Raw genomic sequence first — 19006 nt, 5'->3', positions numbered from 1 at the left:
GCATGCAGGCATAGCCACATGCCTCTAGAGTCCTTTGTTTTGTGCAAGCAGCATCTGACAATGACTGTGTCTCTGGATTGTTTTTATTTTCCTGCCTTCACCTCTCCTCTGGAGCTCCAACTTCTGCCTATACACCTGTCATCCTGCACTCTCCACACCTTTGTTAGTCTGGAATTTGCTTGTAACTCAGGCTAGCCTTGAGCTCATAGCAATATTTCAGCCTTAGACTCTCTCTCTTCATGCTTTTAACCTTTACCCCTTAGTCCTTTCTCTCAGTTTTATCTAGAATAATTTGTGGCCTAAGCATCATAGCCTTGCTTGGATATTTTCCCTAATTAGTCATTTCTTGGAGGGATGGTATGGTTTAAAGCAATAGATTAGATTGAATTTGCATGAGCTTGCCTCGGGGAACTTGCTTTTATTTCCAATTTACAAATATGAAATGCTAAGCCTACAGTTATCAGAAGAAAATCTGGTTAAGTCTGACCTTCTTGTCAGACAATCTCCTGCTAAGAATATTTTGAGTTTCTACAGAAAAAGTCATTGCTCCCAAATGCATATTTAGTTGAAGCACTCAGACAGTAGAAAAACCAGTTAATGTTTATAGTAGAGCGATTTGTGTCTGTACAGTAAACATTTGGTACATGGATTAGTGAGTTATTTTGAATTGTTGAAGTTCTGTTGAACCATGTAATCGGCTGCCAGCCCTGGCAATTACATCAATACTTAAAAGTGACTGAATAGAAACGTAATTTTTCAGGATGTATGGTATGAAGTATAAGAGAAAAATATCTTCTATAAATTAAAGGAGACTATTTAACATTTCTTCTATTATTTGGATATTTCAAGATATAACCAAGACTTTATTTTAAAATAATAATGTGGTTTCCCCAAAATAAAATGAATTTTTTTCCTTTGATTTGCTAGTACAATGGAATATCCAGTTTAACCAATAAACACCACTCTATAGATTTGGAGTTCAATTATAAAGGATTTCACTCTAGTGGGGTTAAGTGAAAGCGATTATCAGTTACCTGTCCCCTAAAATTTTTGCTCAGTAATATTGGATCCAGTGCAGTGTTCTTTACTTTACTCAGACACTAAAACTTGCTTTCAGGGGTTCCTGGACCAAACTCCTGCTGTCCAGTCTGTAGGCATCATCTCTCAGGCTGCATGTTAATATGCAGACTATTACCACCAGCCAGAGACAGACTGCAGAGGATCAATATGTCTCAGCATGCCAGCCCTGCATGCCTCTACCTTCTGTGAGACCCTGTAGGGCTTCTTGATTTCCTATATGGTTGTCAGTGTTTTATGCTCCAAGGTGTGTTTTTTTTATTCTGTGTTCCCCATGTCCCTTTTCCAAATGAGAGCACTATTGGGAAACGTCATCTGATTTGGTGCTGTGACTCTTCTATCCAAAGACAGTCTGAGACAAAACTTAGCCCAGGTGTGTGGGGCTACTTCTGTCTGACAGATGACTGACTATTGATGTCACTGTGAGATATGGCACTCAGTTCCCAATGACAGCACATAGCCAAGAGGAACGAAAGGGAAAGAGGCACAAAGTTAAGTGGGAAAAAGGCACCATGTGTCTTGAGCTGTTCCTTCTCTTACCTTTATCACTGTTATTACTCTTAATGTGATTATCTGCTTTGCACTTTGTTTATACATAACACCACAATGGTTTGGATAATAGCAGAATTGTGCTTGCAAAATATAGCAGTCTCAGCTGATACCCCAATCTCTTAATTACAGACCAAGTCTTTACAACACAAAAGCCTGTTTCACCACAGAACCAATGTGCTTGACAGTTTTTTCTTTTACCACGGATGAGATGCTCTTTATTTCTCCCTTTCTTTGCGAGGCCATGTCTCCATAATTACAGTTTTCCTAAAATTTTCCACACATTTAGATCCTTTCTCTATAAAGGTTGCAAATGGAAACCACCTTGTGATTCTCTTGCTAGCTGTCATTCTGATTTAAAGTGGAGAGGGAATAAAATCAAGAGGACAGCAATTAGCAGAGGCCTGCGGCTTCCAGCCTCTCTCATCCTTAATGGCATTTCTATGGGGAGGGGCTGGGCAGTGGCCTGTGGTCTCATCAAGGGTCCAGGAAATGGCACAAACACTATTAGCCTGTTCATACTAAAATCTACACAGTCGGTTGTGTTTATCAGAAAAGTTTTGTGGTGGATTTCACAATTAAAGATGGTAAAACTGAGTATAGCTTTGTCCAGCTTCCTCCATCTGTATCTTAAATCGTGTTGATGAGCACGGAGAGCCAAGCTGCTCTGTAGGAGTCTAGGGTCTTCAAGACTACTCATAGAAAACTTTAGCCAGGGATTGGCAATATAGCTCAGTTGATAGAGTGCTTGCCTAGCATGCATGAAGCTCTGAGTTTGATGGCCAGAACCACATAGAAATTGACATCATTATGTATATATCTGTGATCCCAGGATTTGGGAGGGAGAAGTGAGAAGATCAGAAATTCAATATCATCGAGGCCAGACTGGGTTACCTGAGATGCTCTCTCAAAAAAAAGGGAGGGGTAAGAAAAGAAAGAAAAATTATATACACACAAAGAGTTCCAGTTCAGGATATCAGGCCAGGAAGCAGCAGATTACAAGACAGTTGTGTACTTGGCCAATATCATGGTTTTAAAATGTTAGCACAGGTTGGATCATGGATAACAAAGGAACAATTGATGATGGTAGAGGAATAGATTTCTAAATGAACTCAGAATTCTTGACAAGCAAAGCCGTGGTCATTGCCTAGGAGGAGTGATTAACTAATAGGAGCTGTTGAATGATTTCTAAATTCTATTGGTAAGTTCCCAGTGGCTTCCAGGATTGAGTCATTGCACTACTAACACTTCTTGATAATCTTTAATAGCTACTCTACAGTGTAGGCTGGAGAAGAAAAGGGGAGATCCCACTTAATCATAGAAGTCACATGGCCTCAACTATATGAAAAAAATTACATTTCAGTATTTCTTTAATTTTGTCCTAAGTACACAGATGGGGTTGCTATTATAAAATCTTTTATACTTTCACACTGTCCCCACTATAATTGAGATGACTATATATGAGTCATGTCATATTTATGGGCATGGCTCTGAGTCCATGGACATCCACTGAGATTTCCAGGCTCATGATGAGGAAGTACGACAGGAACACATGTAGAGAGTAATAGAAACAGTGATAGCTCATTAAGGAAGAGAAGACACTGAGGATGAGAGTGGGATACTGAGCTGGAGAAAAGCGTATGCTCAAAATCACTGGGCTAGGAGGCTCAGGGCCCTGTACAGTCATTTACATACCACCAGCCTTCTCTGACGTTTCTGTGTTGTGGGCTTTTTTCCCATGTACTCTTGTAGCCCAGTAGGAAGGGTTTCCAGTCCTCTGCTAAATGGCTTCTTTCATATGTTAATCTTCCTGCTGCTCATCCCACTATCAAATGGCTGATCATAAGTTGATGCTGTTGTGTAGCTATTGCTCAGAGTCAATTCATTCCACTCTGAAGGGTAGATACTTAAGGCTCAGGATGTTCTAAAGAGAGATGAAATTTTCTATCCTCTGGGGAAGCTCCTTAACCTCAGGAAGCCTCTGAAACCAATCAAATACACTAGGGGCCTCCCTCCCCAATCATATATAATCAACAAGGAATACTGGGAGATTCAGAGAAGCTGAGATGCCTAGAAGATGCTCAGACCAGCTTACTTGCTTACAAGCAAGATGAGCCAAGCTGCTTTGAAGAGACCAGCAGAGTTACCTAGAAGAGACTTGCACCAACTGAGACGCTTGGGATAGACACTTTGACTATTGAACTGTCCTCACATGATGCAGTGAGTCTGTGATTTTCATCTTTCTGGAGCTGTCACCTGTAGCTGAAAGTTTTTCTGGTCCCACCTGGCTCCCACAACCTCACATCCTGCAGTCACTCAGACCCAAATGAACACACAGAGGCTTATATTAATTATGAACTGTATGGCCTACTGGCTCATGCTTCTTGCTAGCTAGATCTTACATCTTAAATTAACCCATTTCTATAAATCTATACTTTGCAACGTGGCTCGTGGCTTACTGGTGTATTTATATCTTGCTTCTCATGGAGGCGACTGACAGCATCTCCTCCGTTCTGCCTTTCTCCTTCTTCCTCTCTAGTTAGAATGTCCCACCTAACCCTATTCTGCCTCACCATTGGCCAAACAGCTTTATTTATCAACCAATCAGAGCAACATATATTCACAGCATACAGAAAGACATTCCCTATCACTTCCCCTTGACCCCTGAAAGCTGCTTGTGTCTTTCTCCCGTTTCTCAGGTGTAATTATATTCCTTCTCAGGTCTTTGATGAGGTTGAAGACTAACAGTTATGATTACAATCTTCTTGTATCTTAACTAAAACATATTAAGTATTAGATTCAGGTTCTTTAGGATAGAACACCTTTTAGAAAGAGCTCCATAACACGCCATTTACCTATGCTCCAGACTCCTCTGGATTTTAGTATATGTTTCTTGTTTGGTGTTGTTCTTGTTGGTTGTAGTTCCATCTCATCTAGGTCATTACTCCTTATTCCTCCTAGACAATATTTGATAACCATTCCTATTGTATATAGTTTTGTATTAGTTTAGAACTTTCTTATTTAGACAAAAGGGGGGAGATGTAGTGGGTAGCTATTCCAGCTTTGACCTCTAAACACTTCCCCTAGTGTGGCAGCAAGTAACTGCCACACCTGCCTATGACCTGCCACGCACATATGCCTATGACCAAGAGGTACCCTTTAACACCCGAGATGCATACATGTTCACTCTTTTAGCTCCTTATAGTCCTGGAGGCTGAATTTGCAGACCAAGTCAGAGTTCCCCAGAGAACTATACTGGACTGTACCCCATCTCTCCCAGATCCTGTAATTGACCCCTTATTGGTTGTAAGTTACCCCGATATAAACCTCTTTTAATTACCAGATAAACTACGTGGAATTGCCTCTTTAATTATAGCAATAGTCACCCATGCTCAGGTGGGCGTTTGCTGATGCAGCTGTCTTTGAGTAAGTTATGCTCCGGTAAGTAACTTTTCACTCACATTCCTGTGAATAACTCTAGTAAAACTCATTGGTTCATCATGTTGGACTTTGAGGGTATCTTTACTTTGGTGTTTTGTTGCTCCCATATTTTGGGATGAACAGATTTTTATATATGTCTCTCAGACATAGTCTTACATAATACTCCATTTATTTATAAACTCACAAAACAATAGAATTTGATATATGGCTAATTTATGGTTGTTGTGGTTCTCAGAAACTCACTTTGTAAAATAAAGGATTTAAACCCCTGGTATGTGCCATTTGTGAGATGCTGCTTCTGTGTCATGGGCCTGCCTGAGCATCCAGCTTAATAGTAGAAGTCATCTAAAATTCTGTGATGGATAGTTGAAACTCTCAAAAACCACAACAAATCCTCCCCTACATAGGCAGGCATCTCTAGGGCCAAAATCTGGGTAAATTTTTGTTTTTGAATAGATGCTTGTTTTGAATTGCCAACACTGATACGTCTTTTGGAGTTCACAATGTGGAAGTGGCATCAACATCTACAAGGAAAGAGCTAAGTGCAGTCAAATCATTGCATGCCTTGCATTGGTTGTTCCTGAGTCACCAGGAACTGACTGAGAGGGTCATGGGGTGTAATATTTATAACCAGATAAGACTTTTTATGAAGAAATAGGATAAAGGGTAAAGATATATCATTATAACTGGTAATTCTATGGACTTGGCTTTATAACCAAAACCATTTGAAATCTGTGAAAGAAAAGTTCCTGGTGAAATCCATCAAAATGCCTGATGAATCCAAACCACATACAAAGTTGTCCCTAGAGCGAAGGCCTTGAGTTATTGTATTTTTCATACACCTGTAATTTTGTGCACAGATATACAAAAGAGACATACATCTCTCCATTTGTGGAGGAACTTACATGCAGAGTGCTTACACACATGTCAACAGTGTGCTAATGTGCATGTGTGGCTTTAAATCTGAAAAGCATGAATGAACAAATCAGATTGATATAAAAGCATTTATATAGCTTAAACCTCTAATACTTGGAATGAGGCAAAGATGAACAATATAGTATAGAAAATTAAGAAAATTAAGGCTAACAGCTTTTAACAGTGGAACCAAAACCTTTAAAAAAGGGCATAGGGCCTGCAAGATGGCTGTTAATTAAGCTATTTGACACCGAACCTGACAACCTGGGATTAGTACCTGGAACCACACAGTGGAAGAAGAATCCTGAAAATTGTCCTCTAACATCTATATAGCTGTATATGCACACTCACTGCCACCCCACCCACCTCTCAATAAATAAATAAGTGTAAATGAGGGTATAAAGGCTTTTTAAAATTTTGATATAGGAAGTAATGCATTATATTGATAAGTTATGGACAACTGCACAGCTAAGAGATATTTGACTGTTATTTTATAGTCCTGAATCCTTATAAATAGTTGAGATACATATATGGACTGAATCTGCTAGATTCACATTCATGTGGCACTCATCTTTTTAGAATTTTCCCATAATTTGGTGTATTCCAACAGAAATATTTGCTATTAAAAAATTCCACTTTTTCTTCCATATTTCTGGTTGTATTGGGTGTGTGGACTGACAGAATAAAAATTTGGTAGAAATGATAAAATAACTGAACAATATATTACTGTGTAAAAAGCTTATCTCACCAGACACATAATTGTTTTGAAATAACTCAGTAATTCCATTGGTTTCTTGAAGTAAATCAGGTTTTATGCCATTAAAATCTCCTGAAATTTCATCACCTGGGATAAATGCCATCAATTTAAAAACAGAAGTTCCCACTGTTGCCTTATTGACTGGCCAATTATGATCACCCTAATTTCCACTAAACATATTGGAATGGATGAAAATAATGTATGGTCATGTCTTGATGTTCTCATCTAAAAGACTGGATCATACCAAAAGTCCACATTTGCTATTATGATCTACAAATTCAATCAAAACCTATTTTCTTCTGTAAAGGCAACAAAATTTTTAATAAACGTTGATAAAAATGTCTTAGTAGTTGTCTAGGTAGTCATTCCAATCAACATGATGCAGCCAACCAGAAACACATGTGTGGATTCAGCTTGACATGACTGTAGCCATCTTGAATTATAACTGCTATGAGTGCTTTTGAGTCACATGGGTCAGTTTTCATAATGGAATTTCCACAAATCCTATAAATAAAACATTAAAGTAATATGCAGAGACTTATAACTGGCTCCTGGTACCACCAGCACCAGAGATATAACGGAAGTCTTTGATACTCGCTCGACATCATCCAGAAGCCTTCTGATTTGGATTAAGTCATTTTGCTCCTGATCTCTGTATAAGTCCAGTATTCTGATCTGAACAACAGGGGTCAATTGGTACTGCTGCTTTCCAGGGCTGCACTTCAATCAGCAAATCCCTGATAAATCCTAGTTCTTGCAGTCCCGAATCTGTCTGTACCTTGAGGCTGACCCCCACACACTGGGGTTGATTTGTTCTGGAATACCACAATTATCCTTTCCTTGGAAGTCAGGTTTCTACTCATTTGTAGCTTTTTTTCTCCCCAGTAGAAATTGTGGTTCTGAAAATTTGGGCTTTTGAAAGGTCAGTGTTCAGTATTTTAATCTTTGAGGAATTTGAGGGAGAGACTGTGACTCTCAGAATTGTAGAGTTGAGAAGTACTTAACCTTCAGGGAGTTTTCTTTTAAAAATTGAATATAGAAGGTAATTGAGGACTGTATCTTTCAGGATTGTGATCTGCACTAAGCCATTGGAAGGTGGTTAAATCATAAAAGTAGAGCCCCTATAAATGGAAATGATACCCCTAGAAGGAAGCACAGAGTTTGCTCCCTCTGCTCTGCCATATGAGGGCTCACGAAGACAACTGTCATCTGCAAACGGTAAAATGGGACCGCAGCAGTTGTCCCACACTACCTTCCAGAAGCGAGAAACACATTATTTTGTTTCTAAGTCACGTAGTCTACAGTATTTTGTTATAACAACCTGGATGGACTAAGATGGAGCTCAAGAACTTTCATTACACAGTGAAATCTTAGAACTTATTTCATGCTATGGGAAATTCTGGAGGATTTTTCATAGCTGCGAGATGTGCTTAAAGTGTTGCCATGGAAGATCATGATAGTGATGGTAATTAGGATATGGAGGAAAAGCATGAGATGTGAAATCATACAGTACTCAAGTAGATATTCTGAAGGTAGAGAGTGGAGTGCTACGGTTGGCACCCAACACATACATGTGGATAGATGACTAAGAGACAGTGAGAATAAAATTTGAATAGGTAAATTAAACAGTTAAGAGGTGAGATAAACACGTTTTATTTTACATTCTCTACTCCTCTTTCCCTCTCCTATTTCTCACTCCCCTAGGTGTGTGACTGTGTGACTATGGGTCTGTGTTCATGTGTGTCATGTGTGTCTGTGCAGATGCTTACATGCCATGGCACATGTGTGGCGTCAGAGGATCACACTAGGTGTTGCCTCTTGCCTTCTGCTTTGTTTGAGACAGTCTCTTTTGTTGTTTGCTGCTGCATGCAACGGGCTCTCTGGCCCATGACTTCTAGGTGTTCTCTTTTCTCTGCCTCCCATCACACTGTAGGAGCTTGCGGGGATTACAAACTCAAGCTGCTGAGTCAAGTTTTACGTGTGTACTGGGTATCTGACCACAGGTCCTCATACTTCCCCAGCCAGTGTTCTAGTCACTGAGCCATCTTCCCAGCCCATAAACAGCAGTCAAGAATGCAAAGGATGTAAATAGTAAGGATGGAAGTAAAGGTGGAGGAGAAAGTAGGAAATTTTTCCCAGGAATTGTTCACATCATCTGAATTCTCATAAGCTTTGGGGATGTGAGGGGAAAAAAAATCCTCTGTTCCATTGTTGTCCAATTTTACCATTACCTTAGTCTAAAACACCTATGGAACCAGAATATTAGCAAGAAATAAAGGTGGTTAGCAATGGATCAGGGATGTATAGGAGCTATATTGCTTTCAGTTTGTATAACTTGAACTTAGGATATTTCTAGAACTTTGTTTGAATCTTTCCTTGGAAGCTGGGGTCAACTAAAGAGTAACTCTGCATGGCTGGAAGCCAAAGTTTTGGCTGGACCCTGTGGTGAATTGATTGAGATATTCCCCTATAGTCTTGGGCATTTGAAGACTTAGTCTGCACTTAGTGGCTCTGTTTGCAGAGGCTTAAGAGGTATGGCCTGGCTGAAGAAAGAGCATCAGATGGGCATGGGTGTATAGTTTCCAAAAGCTACATTTTATTCATTCCCAGTTTGTTTTCTGCTTCCCACTTCATATTTAATATGTGAGCTCTATTCTTGCTGTTCCACCCATCACATCTGCCACCTATGTTCAGTCATCATGGATTCTAATACTCTGGAAGTATAAGCCCAAAGAAACTCTTCCTTCTATCAGTTGCCTTGGTTATGGTGTTTTATCATGCAATAGAAACATAATTAATACATGTCTTCCCTACTTCCATGTAGTTACCACATATCCAGACAGTGTTAACTTCTCCATACCATATCATACCTATAGTGGAAAGCATCACTGATTACTTTTCCTGGGATTATTATCACAGATGCATACATACACACACACACATACACACACACACACACACACACACACACACACACACACACACACACACACATATATATATATATATATATATATATATATATATATTGCCTCTATTCTTACTCTCATCTAAACCATTTTCCATTGATATGTTACTTCACTTATTGTTGTAATAAAATAACTGGCTAAAGCAACTCAAAGAAGAAAGTTTGTTTCAGCTCATACAAAATGAGTGACTGCAGGGTATGAGACTGCCACATGGTGTCTGTGATCAGGAAGCAGAGAGCCATGAATGCTGGAGCTCTGCTAACTTTCTTCTTTCTATTCAGTCCAGGAGTCCAGCCTGTAGGAGGGGCCATTCAAGGTGGATCTTCCCTACTCAGTTAAACCTCCATATAAACTCTCTTATAGACATCCCCAGAAGTGTGTCTCCTAGGTGATTCTAAATTTATGTAAGTTGGCCATGGAGATTAGTCATCACAGCTAGTTACCGAGTAATATGGCCTAGTCATATCTCAATGTGTGATTCCTGCTCCAGTGTCATCAGAACACCTCACGTTCTCCTCTTTTCATCTGTCACTACTCCCTGTTTTAGGTACTATGCTAAGCAACACTGACTCACATGCTACTCCAGTGTTGAAACTCACTCTCTACATCAGCACCCCAGTTGCTCTCTGCTGTGAGTTCAACTTCCCGTCCTTCACATCAGGGTACTCAGTGAAGCATCATTTCCTTTCCAGATGCATTAAAAAAAACCCAGGAGTCTTCTCTGCAGGCTCAATATTCTTGGAAACACCCTTTACACACACACAGTCTATAATATAGTTCCCTCCCACCCAATAGGTGGGGATAGGTTAGCAACTTAGCCCTATAAACTGTCTCAATAAAAGCCAAGAAGGAGTAATAAGAGATATGACTGACTTGAAATAATACACATTTTTTTTACACAAAACTAAAGTTGAAAACTAAACAGCACAACCAAAAGAGAGCATGCTAATGGGTAAAGAAACTCTATAGTGGAGGGGTCTTGGTCTAACAGTCACAACTTGTGATTTGAAAACTAGACAGGATCTTCCTGAAGGCCATGGTTACAGAAAGCACATGTTGCTGAGTGACTGAACAGATAAGTACTCAAGGGGGTAGAAACATATCACTTCGGTTTTAAGAAGATGTACCTGATAACACAGAAAAAGGAACATTTGTGTGCATCAGCTTTATCACTATCAAGATCAGGGAGTTTTCAAGAGGAAACATTGAACAAAAATAATAAATGCCAACAAGGCTCCAAACAGGAGGAGGTTAAAAGAGAAAATAAGTCAACTGTTTCCTAGTACAGAATGGAAGAGAATCTGTGTGTGTGTGTGTGTGTGTGTGTGTGTGTGTGTGTGTGTGTGTGTGTGTGTGTGTGTGTAATTTGGCCAATATAATCAGAAATGCCTTTTCATTATAGAAAACTTGAAGTGGAGACAGAAAACAAATTGCTATGTGGCTTATATTATTTTCTCATGGCACTTTGGAGTGGAGTGGGCTGAAAATAACATGTAAGCTGAAAAAGAATGAGTGATGCCTACATGGGGGAAGAAAGAAGTTCAGGAACAAGGACTCAGCCACTGAAGGGGCAGAAAGAGATTGTGAATGAGTACAGGGGTTAGCTGTGGACAGAAGTGGATTTGGGGATGCTGAGCACACCAGAAATGAACTCAACAGGGGAAAGGAAAGCTTAAGAATGAGAGATCACACAGGGGTCAGTGAGGAGCAATGAGTGAAGTAAGGAACAAGAAACTTAGGGAAGTATTTTGTACCATGAACCTAATTCCTGCAAAAGTGATCACTGACATTAAACTGTGGGTGAAAGGGTAGTTGTAAAACAATGTGACAGATGCCAACTACCAACGCCCTTTTTGTGAATTACAAAGCAAACAGAGAGGTGGGGACATGGATAGCCACCACCTTACCCATTAGCTACCCGAAACTTAATATTGCCACTGGGGCACACACCCTGGTATCCACCTACAAGGCAGGTGAATTGAGAAGAGAACATAACTAGCAATGGTGGCCTAGCTAACCATGGGAAAACAAATATTCGGACTTTGGGACATTCTATAAAATGACAGGATTGCATTGTTGAAAAATAGTGTCATTATGTAGGATAAAAAGTGAGTAAGGAGACTAAAATGCCCCAACAATGTGTTGTACAATCTTTGGTTGGATGCTGAGTGGAGGGAAAACAGCTGTAAAGGCATTGTTGGAGCACCCAGGGAACGTGAATGTGAGCCTAAATTACGTACATGTGGGACAGATGTAGCTATAGGTTTGGGAATACTAGTCTTGTTAAGAGCTGTATGTTAGAATCGGTAATCTCACCAAAAGTGAAGTGTCAGTGTTTTTCTGTACAAAGAGAAAAAAATTAGGAAAAATAAATGTACTGATGAATTTAAACAAATAGTTTTTTTTATTGCACTAATACTTTAGTTTCCCTGTAGATTAAAATATTTCAAAGTTGAGAAAAATAAAATGAGGACTTGCCTCACAAGCAGGAATGCCTGAGTTTGATCCCCAGAGCCATGTTAAAAAAAAAAAAGAAATGAAAAAGATGTGATAGCACATACTTGTAATCATAGTAGTAGGGAGGCTGGGGCAGGAGGATCCTTGGGGTTTACTAAACCATCAGCCTAATGCAACTGGTGAGCTCCAGGCCAGTGAGAGATTGTGTTTCAAACAAATAAAACCACAAACTTCAAAGAAAATCAAATCAAATCCATAAACAAAAAATCAAGGTGGATGAATCTTTGAAGATTAGACCTAAGGCTGACACTGGCCTATACACACACACACACACACACACACACACACACACACACACACACACACACACACACATAAATGCAAGCATGTTCATGTATGCCCCTCCACGTGTATGCTGCATAAGCGTGAACACAGCTGAAAAATAAATAATTAAAACAGGAAGTTTGAGACTATGATCCTAGAAATGAAGTTGAGCTAAACTTTCTCCGAGGGAAGGAGAAGATGAGCCTGGGAGACAACCACCTACCTTTGGCCGAGGAGTGCACTTTGCCACTACAAAAGCTTTATTTCATGAGGCCTTTCTATGGTTTCCAGGAGGTGCATTTGACTCTCAGTTTATATATGAGGAAACAGACACTAAACTATCATGGGCTGAAGTCCAGTCAGCACGAAGGTTGAAATTCAGTTTCGCCTGGTTGCAAACCACACTCTTCACTTTAATGAGAGCAGCACAGGCTCCCTGCTCTTATGGGCTCTGGAGGGAGGGACACCATAGCTGCTAAGCAGAGGGTGTCAGCTATGACCCATAGGATTGCTGAAGGCAAGAAAGGTATGCCATGCTGAGCTTTTAAGAATGATCCTTAGAACAGCACTGCAAGAGAGCCTCCCCATCACTGGCAAGAGGCTCAGGGACCCCAAATCAGAGCCCCAAATCTTAAGTGAAATCCACACTAGCAATCATACTCTTGCCTGACATTTAATACCCTCTCAGTTGAGCCAATTATGTGTTTCAGAGGAAAACGAGCCTTATCTTCAGCTTGACTCCAGACCCCAGACAGGATCTCCCGTGTAGCTCACTTCTTTCTGCAGCAACACTTTAAATCAAGCTGTGGGCACGTCTGTTGGACTTTCCAGCAATCAATAGTTAGGGTGGGGTGGAGATAATTGTGGCATATGTCTAGCTTGCACAGGTCTCTGTGGTATTTGCCAAAAGTTACAGGAAAAAAAATTACAGAGTAGAGAGAGACAGAAGGGGTGTGAGATCTTCCCAGGGATGGTACAGTAAGTGCTCAAGCAGAGGAATGGGCTCAATAGGAAACGGAAAGTAAATGAATGTTCACACAGTAGCTGCCAGTTTTATAGTTTGTGTTAGGACTTTGATCTGGTGTGCAATGGGAGCTGGTGAGGATATGTTTTTAAGGCTGATGTATCACATCTGATAACAACTTCTGGAAAGAAGATGGGGTGGGACAGTACTTACCTCAGAGATGGAAGAGTACGTACCTTACAGATGAGGGGGCCTGGATCACAACTTAGAATTAAAAAAAAAAAACCTAACTAAATTCAATTTAAAAAGTAAAACAAAACAAAACAAAAAAAACACTTTAAGTGGAGGAAGACAGAGGTCATGGAGATGAACAAAAGTAGTGATGCAGAGAAAATAGAATTTTTTTAAGTTGGAACCGACAAGTTTGAACTGGAAGGGCTTGCTCTACTGAAACCTGCATCACACCATTGCCTCTCAGTATGGTATTGAGGTGTCCTACAGAGGCTGGGGTTCACTACAGTGAATCCGAATATACACCTGGCTCAGGAGTAGGGTCTGAAGGAGGGTCAGGGAAGGAGAATCTGACCATCTGCCACATCACACCATCCAGGTGAGCTAGAGACACTCTGAGATCTACATACTGGCATCTCTTAACCCTGGATTGCAAATCACACAGGATCCCCCTAGAGTTCACCCTCAGTAGACACACAGTAAGACATATCATGCTTCTGAGCTAGTGGCTTCATTAGAAAGCCACCAGAATTGTCTAAGAGATAGTTCAGCCAGTATGGTTCTTGCCTTGCACATATAATGAACCAAGTTTGATGCCTTAGAACTGATGTTTCAAAACCCCAGGCATGGTAGCATGTATTTGTAATCCCATCTCTAGGGAGGCCAGGACAGGTGGATCTCCAGGGCTTTCACACCAGGCTAGTCTATCTTATTTAGACTGTTAAGTGATTTCTGGGCCAATGAGACTCTGTCTCGACAACAAAACCAAAGTCAATGTTATCTAAGGAATGGTATATGCAGTGAGACTCCCAGCCTGAGCCCCATCCTCTACAGGATGTGGAGTTAAGAATCCTTAATGTACCTATTTTTTGAAAGAACTGAAGTCCAGCGCTTAATTTTTTTTGTTGTTGTTGTTTTATGTATTCCTGCAGAATGGAGGAAAAAGGAACCGGAGTGTGTGAAACCTGTATACTCCAGTTGAGCTAGGCAACTTTAAAGAGTTTATCCCAATGACTTCCCATTACATCATTTTGTTCATGCAATTTAACATGGCTGCCTACCTTATTTGTCTAAACTAGACACTTTTGAAAGAGGTTATAGCTGATACTCATGGCAGTGCAGGAGGTTGAAAAAGTTACTGTCACAAGCATCCCTAAAACGGTCCCATCAGTCAGGGGGAGGTAGGGCACGTGATCTGTAAGTTAATGTCTCAAGATACTTTGATATCCCAAAGAAAGCATGTATGAGGGCGGTGGCTCCTATATGGGAAGGGAAGTCCTGTCCTTAAACCATTGTTCTGCAATGTGTTTCTAACAGATACTGAAAATACAAACACCATTTCTTAACATTCTCTTGGCATCTTCTATTTTTGTCATAAAGGAATACTGGTAAGGAGTCTATGCTTCCCTTTAGCACTGAACGGTTCTTAACCCTTCAATCTGAATGATTAGAGTAGAGGTGGTGTGAAGTCTAGAGGCAGAGACCAGTTACTCAGACCACAGGGATCAGAGACAGTCCTTCATTGCAAACTTTCAGCATGACTAGTGGGCCTTGGCAAGAGAACTCCAGCTACTAAGGATGGAAAACACTGTCTTATAGTGCTGTACTTATAAACCTGCCCAACTGACTTCTTGGAGGAGACACTGATGGTGGTTGGGACTATATTAGTCTGACAGTTACCACAGAACAAACATTTTGCATGGCAATTGAATAAGAACTTCATGTAGAACATTGACAGGGATAGTTGGAGATCATGAATCAGGTCATTGAAGGGGAACTTAGGTAGACTAGGAAAGAGAATGAGAGCTTCCTGTGATGTCTGCTTCTTTCTTCCAGAAAACGCTGAGAGGAGAAATGGCAGGAAAGAGTGGGGGCAGGTATCTAAATAGGATAAATAGGAGAAAGGGAAGGACCCAGGGCACCACAAAATATCTAAACCAGCTTCTGTTTAGAGGACCTCCATCCTTAGGCATCCTCTTTCCTGAGTATAGAAAGCTCTTCCTTTCCCTTTCTTACTGTCTTGGTCTTTTGTCTTTCTCAGGCATTCAACTCTTCGTTGTGCCAGGGAATGAACTGGGCAATCACCTAGACAACCGTCATCATCCCTGTTACACCATTGGACGTGTGTGTAGTTAGAAATGACTATTATCCAGCTTTTCTCTCCTCTGCTCACTAGGATAACTAGATGCTCAGGGTAAAAAGTACAAAGAGAATATGGGAATATCAGGCTAAAAAAAAAGCAGGGCCTTGCTTTGGGGTAAGTGGGGAACATTTAGCTCTCAGAATTAGCATCCAGGTTGTCAAAGAAATCGGGGAACTCAAATTAAGACCTAAATATTTGGTCGTTTCACTAATATTTGATGTTTAATTCACTATTTAAATGATAGTTTGGGATCTGTCAGTCTCTACAACTCCTGATGTGGTCCTTACAAAGAGCCCTTGGCCACAGTCAAGTATTCATGGCTAGACACTGAACTTGAGTCTATTGAAACCCTCAGTGTTGACTCCTAGTCTGCAAGACTTTTGAGGTAGTGGACAAATTCAGTTCACCATTAGAAAGTAGGATAAATAATGGAGGTGGGTCTTTTCTGGGACAACTCACCTGGTATGAACACATTAGTGATGTGACAAAGGAAGGGGCAGATAAGGAAGTGGGAGTAATTTGAATTAAAAGAAACTAAAGACAAAATTAACTAATTTGTGTGCATAGTATGTTTGAAACATGGTTAGGAAAATTATTAAAAATATATCTTTGAGGTCATCATTAGAATCAAATAGGATTCAATATCGAAATTTTACTAAAGAGGTACTGTTAATTTTGCTGGATATAAAAAGTAGCATTTTTTAAGAGATGGTTTCCAAAACATATAGAGGAAAAATCATTATGCTTGTTATTATCTTTGGAATATATCATAAAAGAAAAGAGGAAGAAAAAGTAAGAATAGATTACATAAAAAGGCAGAAAATTTTTTAAAGATGAATTTATTTTGTTTTATGTATACATATGTCTGTTTTGCTGCATGAATATATATATATATATATATATATATATATATATATACACACACACCCAAAAATGTGCCTGGAGCCCATGAAGGCCAGAAGAGGGAGTCAGATCCCCTGAAACTGGAGTTACAGGCTGTGGGCGACCATGTGGGTGCTGGGGACAGAATCTGGGTCCTCTGCAAGACTAGCAAGTGTTTTTAACCAATAGCTATCTCTTCAGGCCCAAGGCAAAGTTTTGAGACATAGTGAATCTATACAATAGACCTATGAACTTTTATTTTATCATGTATATTTATGGATTTTAGGAAAATTTCATTAAAAATAAAAAGCAACTTTAATAAGAATTGTCAGTCTCTTGAATCCTGTACTTGAATTCTAGAGAAATTCTTAGATTTATGTTCCATAACGACATAGTTTCAATCAAGTGAACTTCTTTCCAGAATTGCCTTCCACATTCATTCAAAGTTCATCATTGTCATTTGACCATAAACAGCCATCAAGAGCAGGACTCAGCAGGACTCTAGGTACTTCTAGCAAAACTGTTGAAAATAGAGGCAGGAGGATCAGAAGTCCAGGGCTAACCTGGATTACATGATACCCTGTCTCAAATGAATGATTACATACAATGCACACACATGAATTCATGTGCATGCATGCATACACATATGTATAATTTCTCTTACAGAAATCAGGGGGTAGCATCAAATACCTGGTAGATTGATATCTTACTAGGTTTTACATCCATGCTTTCAAACTTCATCCCTCCTCTGTTCTAAAAAATTCTGAAGTTAGAATCAAGCAAATTGCTAATTTTCCATCCTGTTGAGTCCTGACTCAGACCCTGAACAAACTGTGACCTCACTAAGCCACAACTTGCTTTTCTGGAGCAGGAAAACACTAATGCCTACCTCTGGTTATGTTGTGAGAATCAATAGTTTAACACATAGAAAAGTACCAGGGTACCTGCTATGACACTATGAATTACCAGCTCCTAAGTTCTTAGTCCTGCCTTGACATTTAAAAATGACTATATTTGGGTATGATCCAGGTTTAGTGAAATCCATTAGTGTTAGGTATATGTTTCAGTCATTACGAAGAACTTCCATCATTCTTTCAGCTGCACTGTGGTTCTCTGCTCTGCATCCTCTGCCTTGCTAGTCCCACACAGTCACCTCTCTGCTTTCTCTAGCTTTAAATGAGTGCAACCTGAACTAGAATTTGATATAAATAAATCACTCCTCTTGGATGGTCTTGTTTGGTATCTCCCCTGTTACTATATGTTCTCAGTGGTTTATTACTTTTCCCATTTTACTTACTAAGTACCATTCCAACATACAGGTGTCACAATTTATTCATGCATTCATGAGCTGATGGCTATTTGAGCTGTTTCCAGTTTGAGGATTTTACATTTCAGTAAGTAGATGATTAATACAGTGTTCAGCTTTTTAGATCCTGTAAAACTTTCCCAAGTGACTCTTTATGATGCCCCATATCCTCACTTAGGCTCGTACCATACAATCATCCTTTCCCTCCTTACACTTTTCTTCCCTCCCTTCTTCCTCTTTTCTCTCCCTCCTTTCTTTTCCTCCCTTACTCCCCCTTTCTCTCCTTCTTTCTGTCTTTACTTCTTGCTTTCTTTGTTTTTGAATGCTGTTAATATAGCTGCTCTAATGTGTGAGCAGTGGAGTCCCACTGTGGTTTTGATTTGCATCTGCCTCATGACTAACAGTGCAGAACATATTGCTTATACTTAGGTTTCGTTAGGGATAGTTTCTTGGTTATATTTTTTGTTTCTTCTAAAAATCAGATAAATGTCTTATAAATACCTCTCCAAATCTGTGATTGTACTCTCATTTTTTTAAATAACAGAAAGTCTTTAACAGTTTGAAAATGTTCAATTTACCAGTACTTTCATTTTCTGGTTTCTTTTCTTACATCCTACCCACGGAATCTTTTCTTATGATTCATTTAGACTGATTTGTCACAGACTCCCTCCTATCTGTGGTATTATCATTTAAAAATTTTACATTGATTACTTAGGTCTATGGTTCTTTGTTTAAAATACAAGGGGAAAGTTAAGGAGTCCATTTCATTTGATATGATCCTCTGGTGGTTTGAGCACAAATTTTGTTGAAAAGATGAGTTTTCCTCGTTGAATGAGTTCACTATTCCCTTCAAAGATTAATCAGCTATACATATATGTCTACTTGCAAGTAGTCTATATTGTCTTATTAATGAAGTATCTGTCTTTACATTATTGGTAACAGTTTCAATTATAACTTTATAATAAGTCTAACAATCAGGCAGGATAAAGGA

Source organism: Peromyscus californicus, unplaced genomic scaffold, assembly GCF_007827085.1.
Source record: "Peromyscus californicus insignis strain IS unplaced genomic scaffold, ASM782708v3 Scaffold_8__1_contigs__length_139910024, whole genome shotgun sequence".
Lineage (NCBI taxonomy): Eukaryota > Metazoa > Chordata > Mammalia > Rodentia > Cricetidae > Peromyscus > Peromyscus californicus.
Note: the sequence above shows the minus strand (reverse complement) of the source record.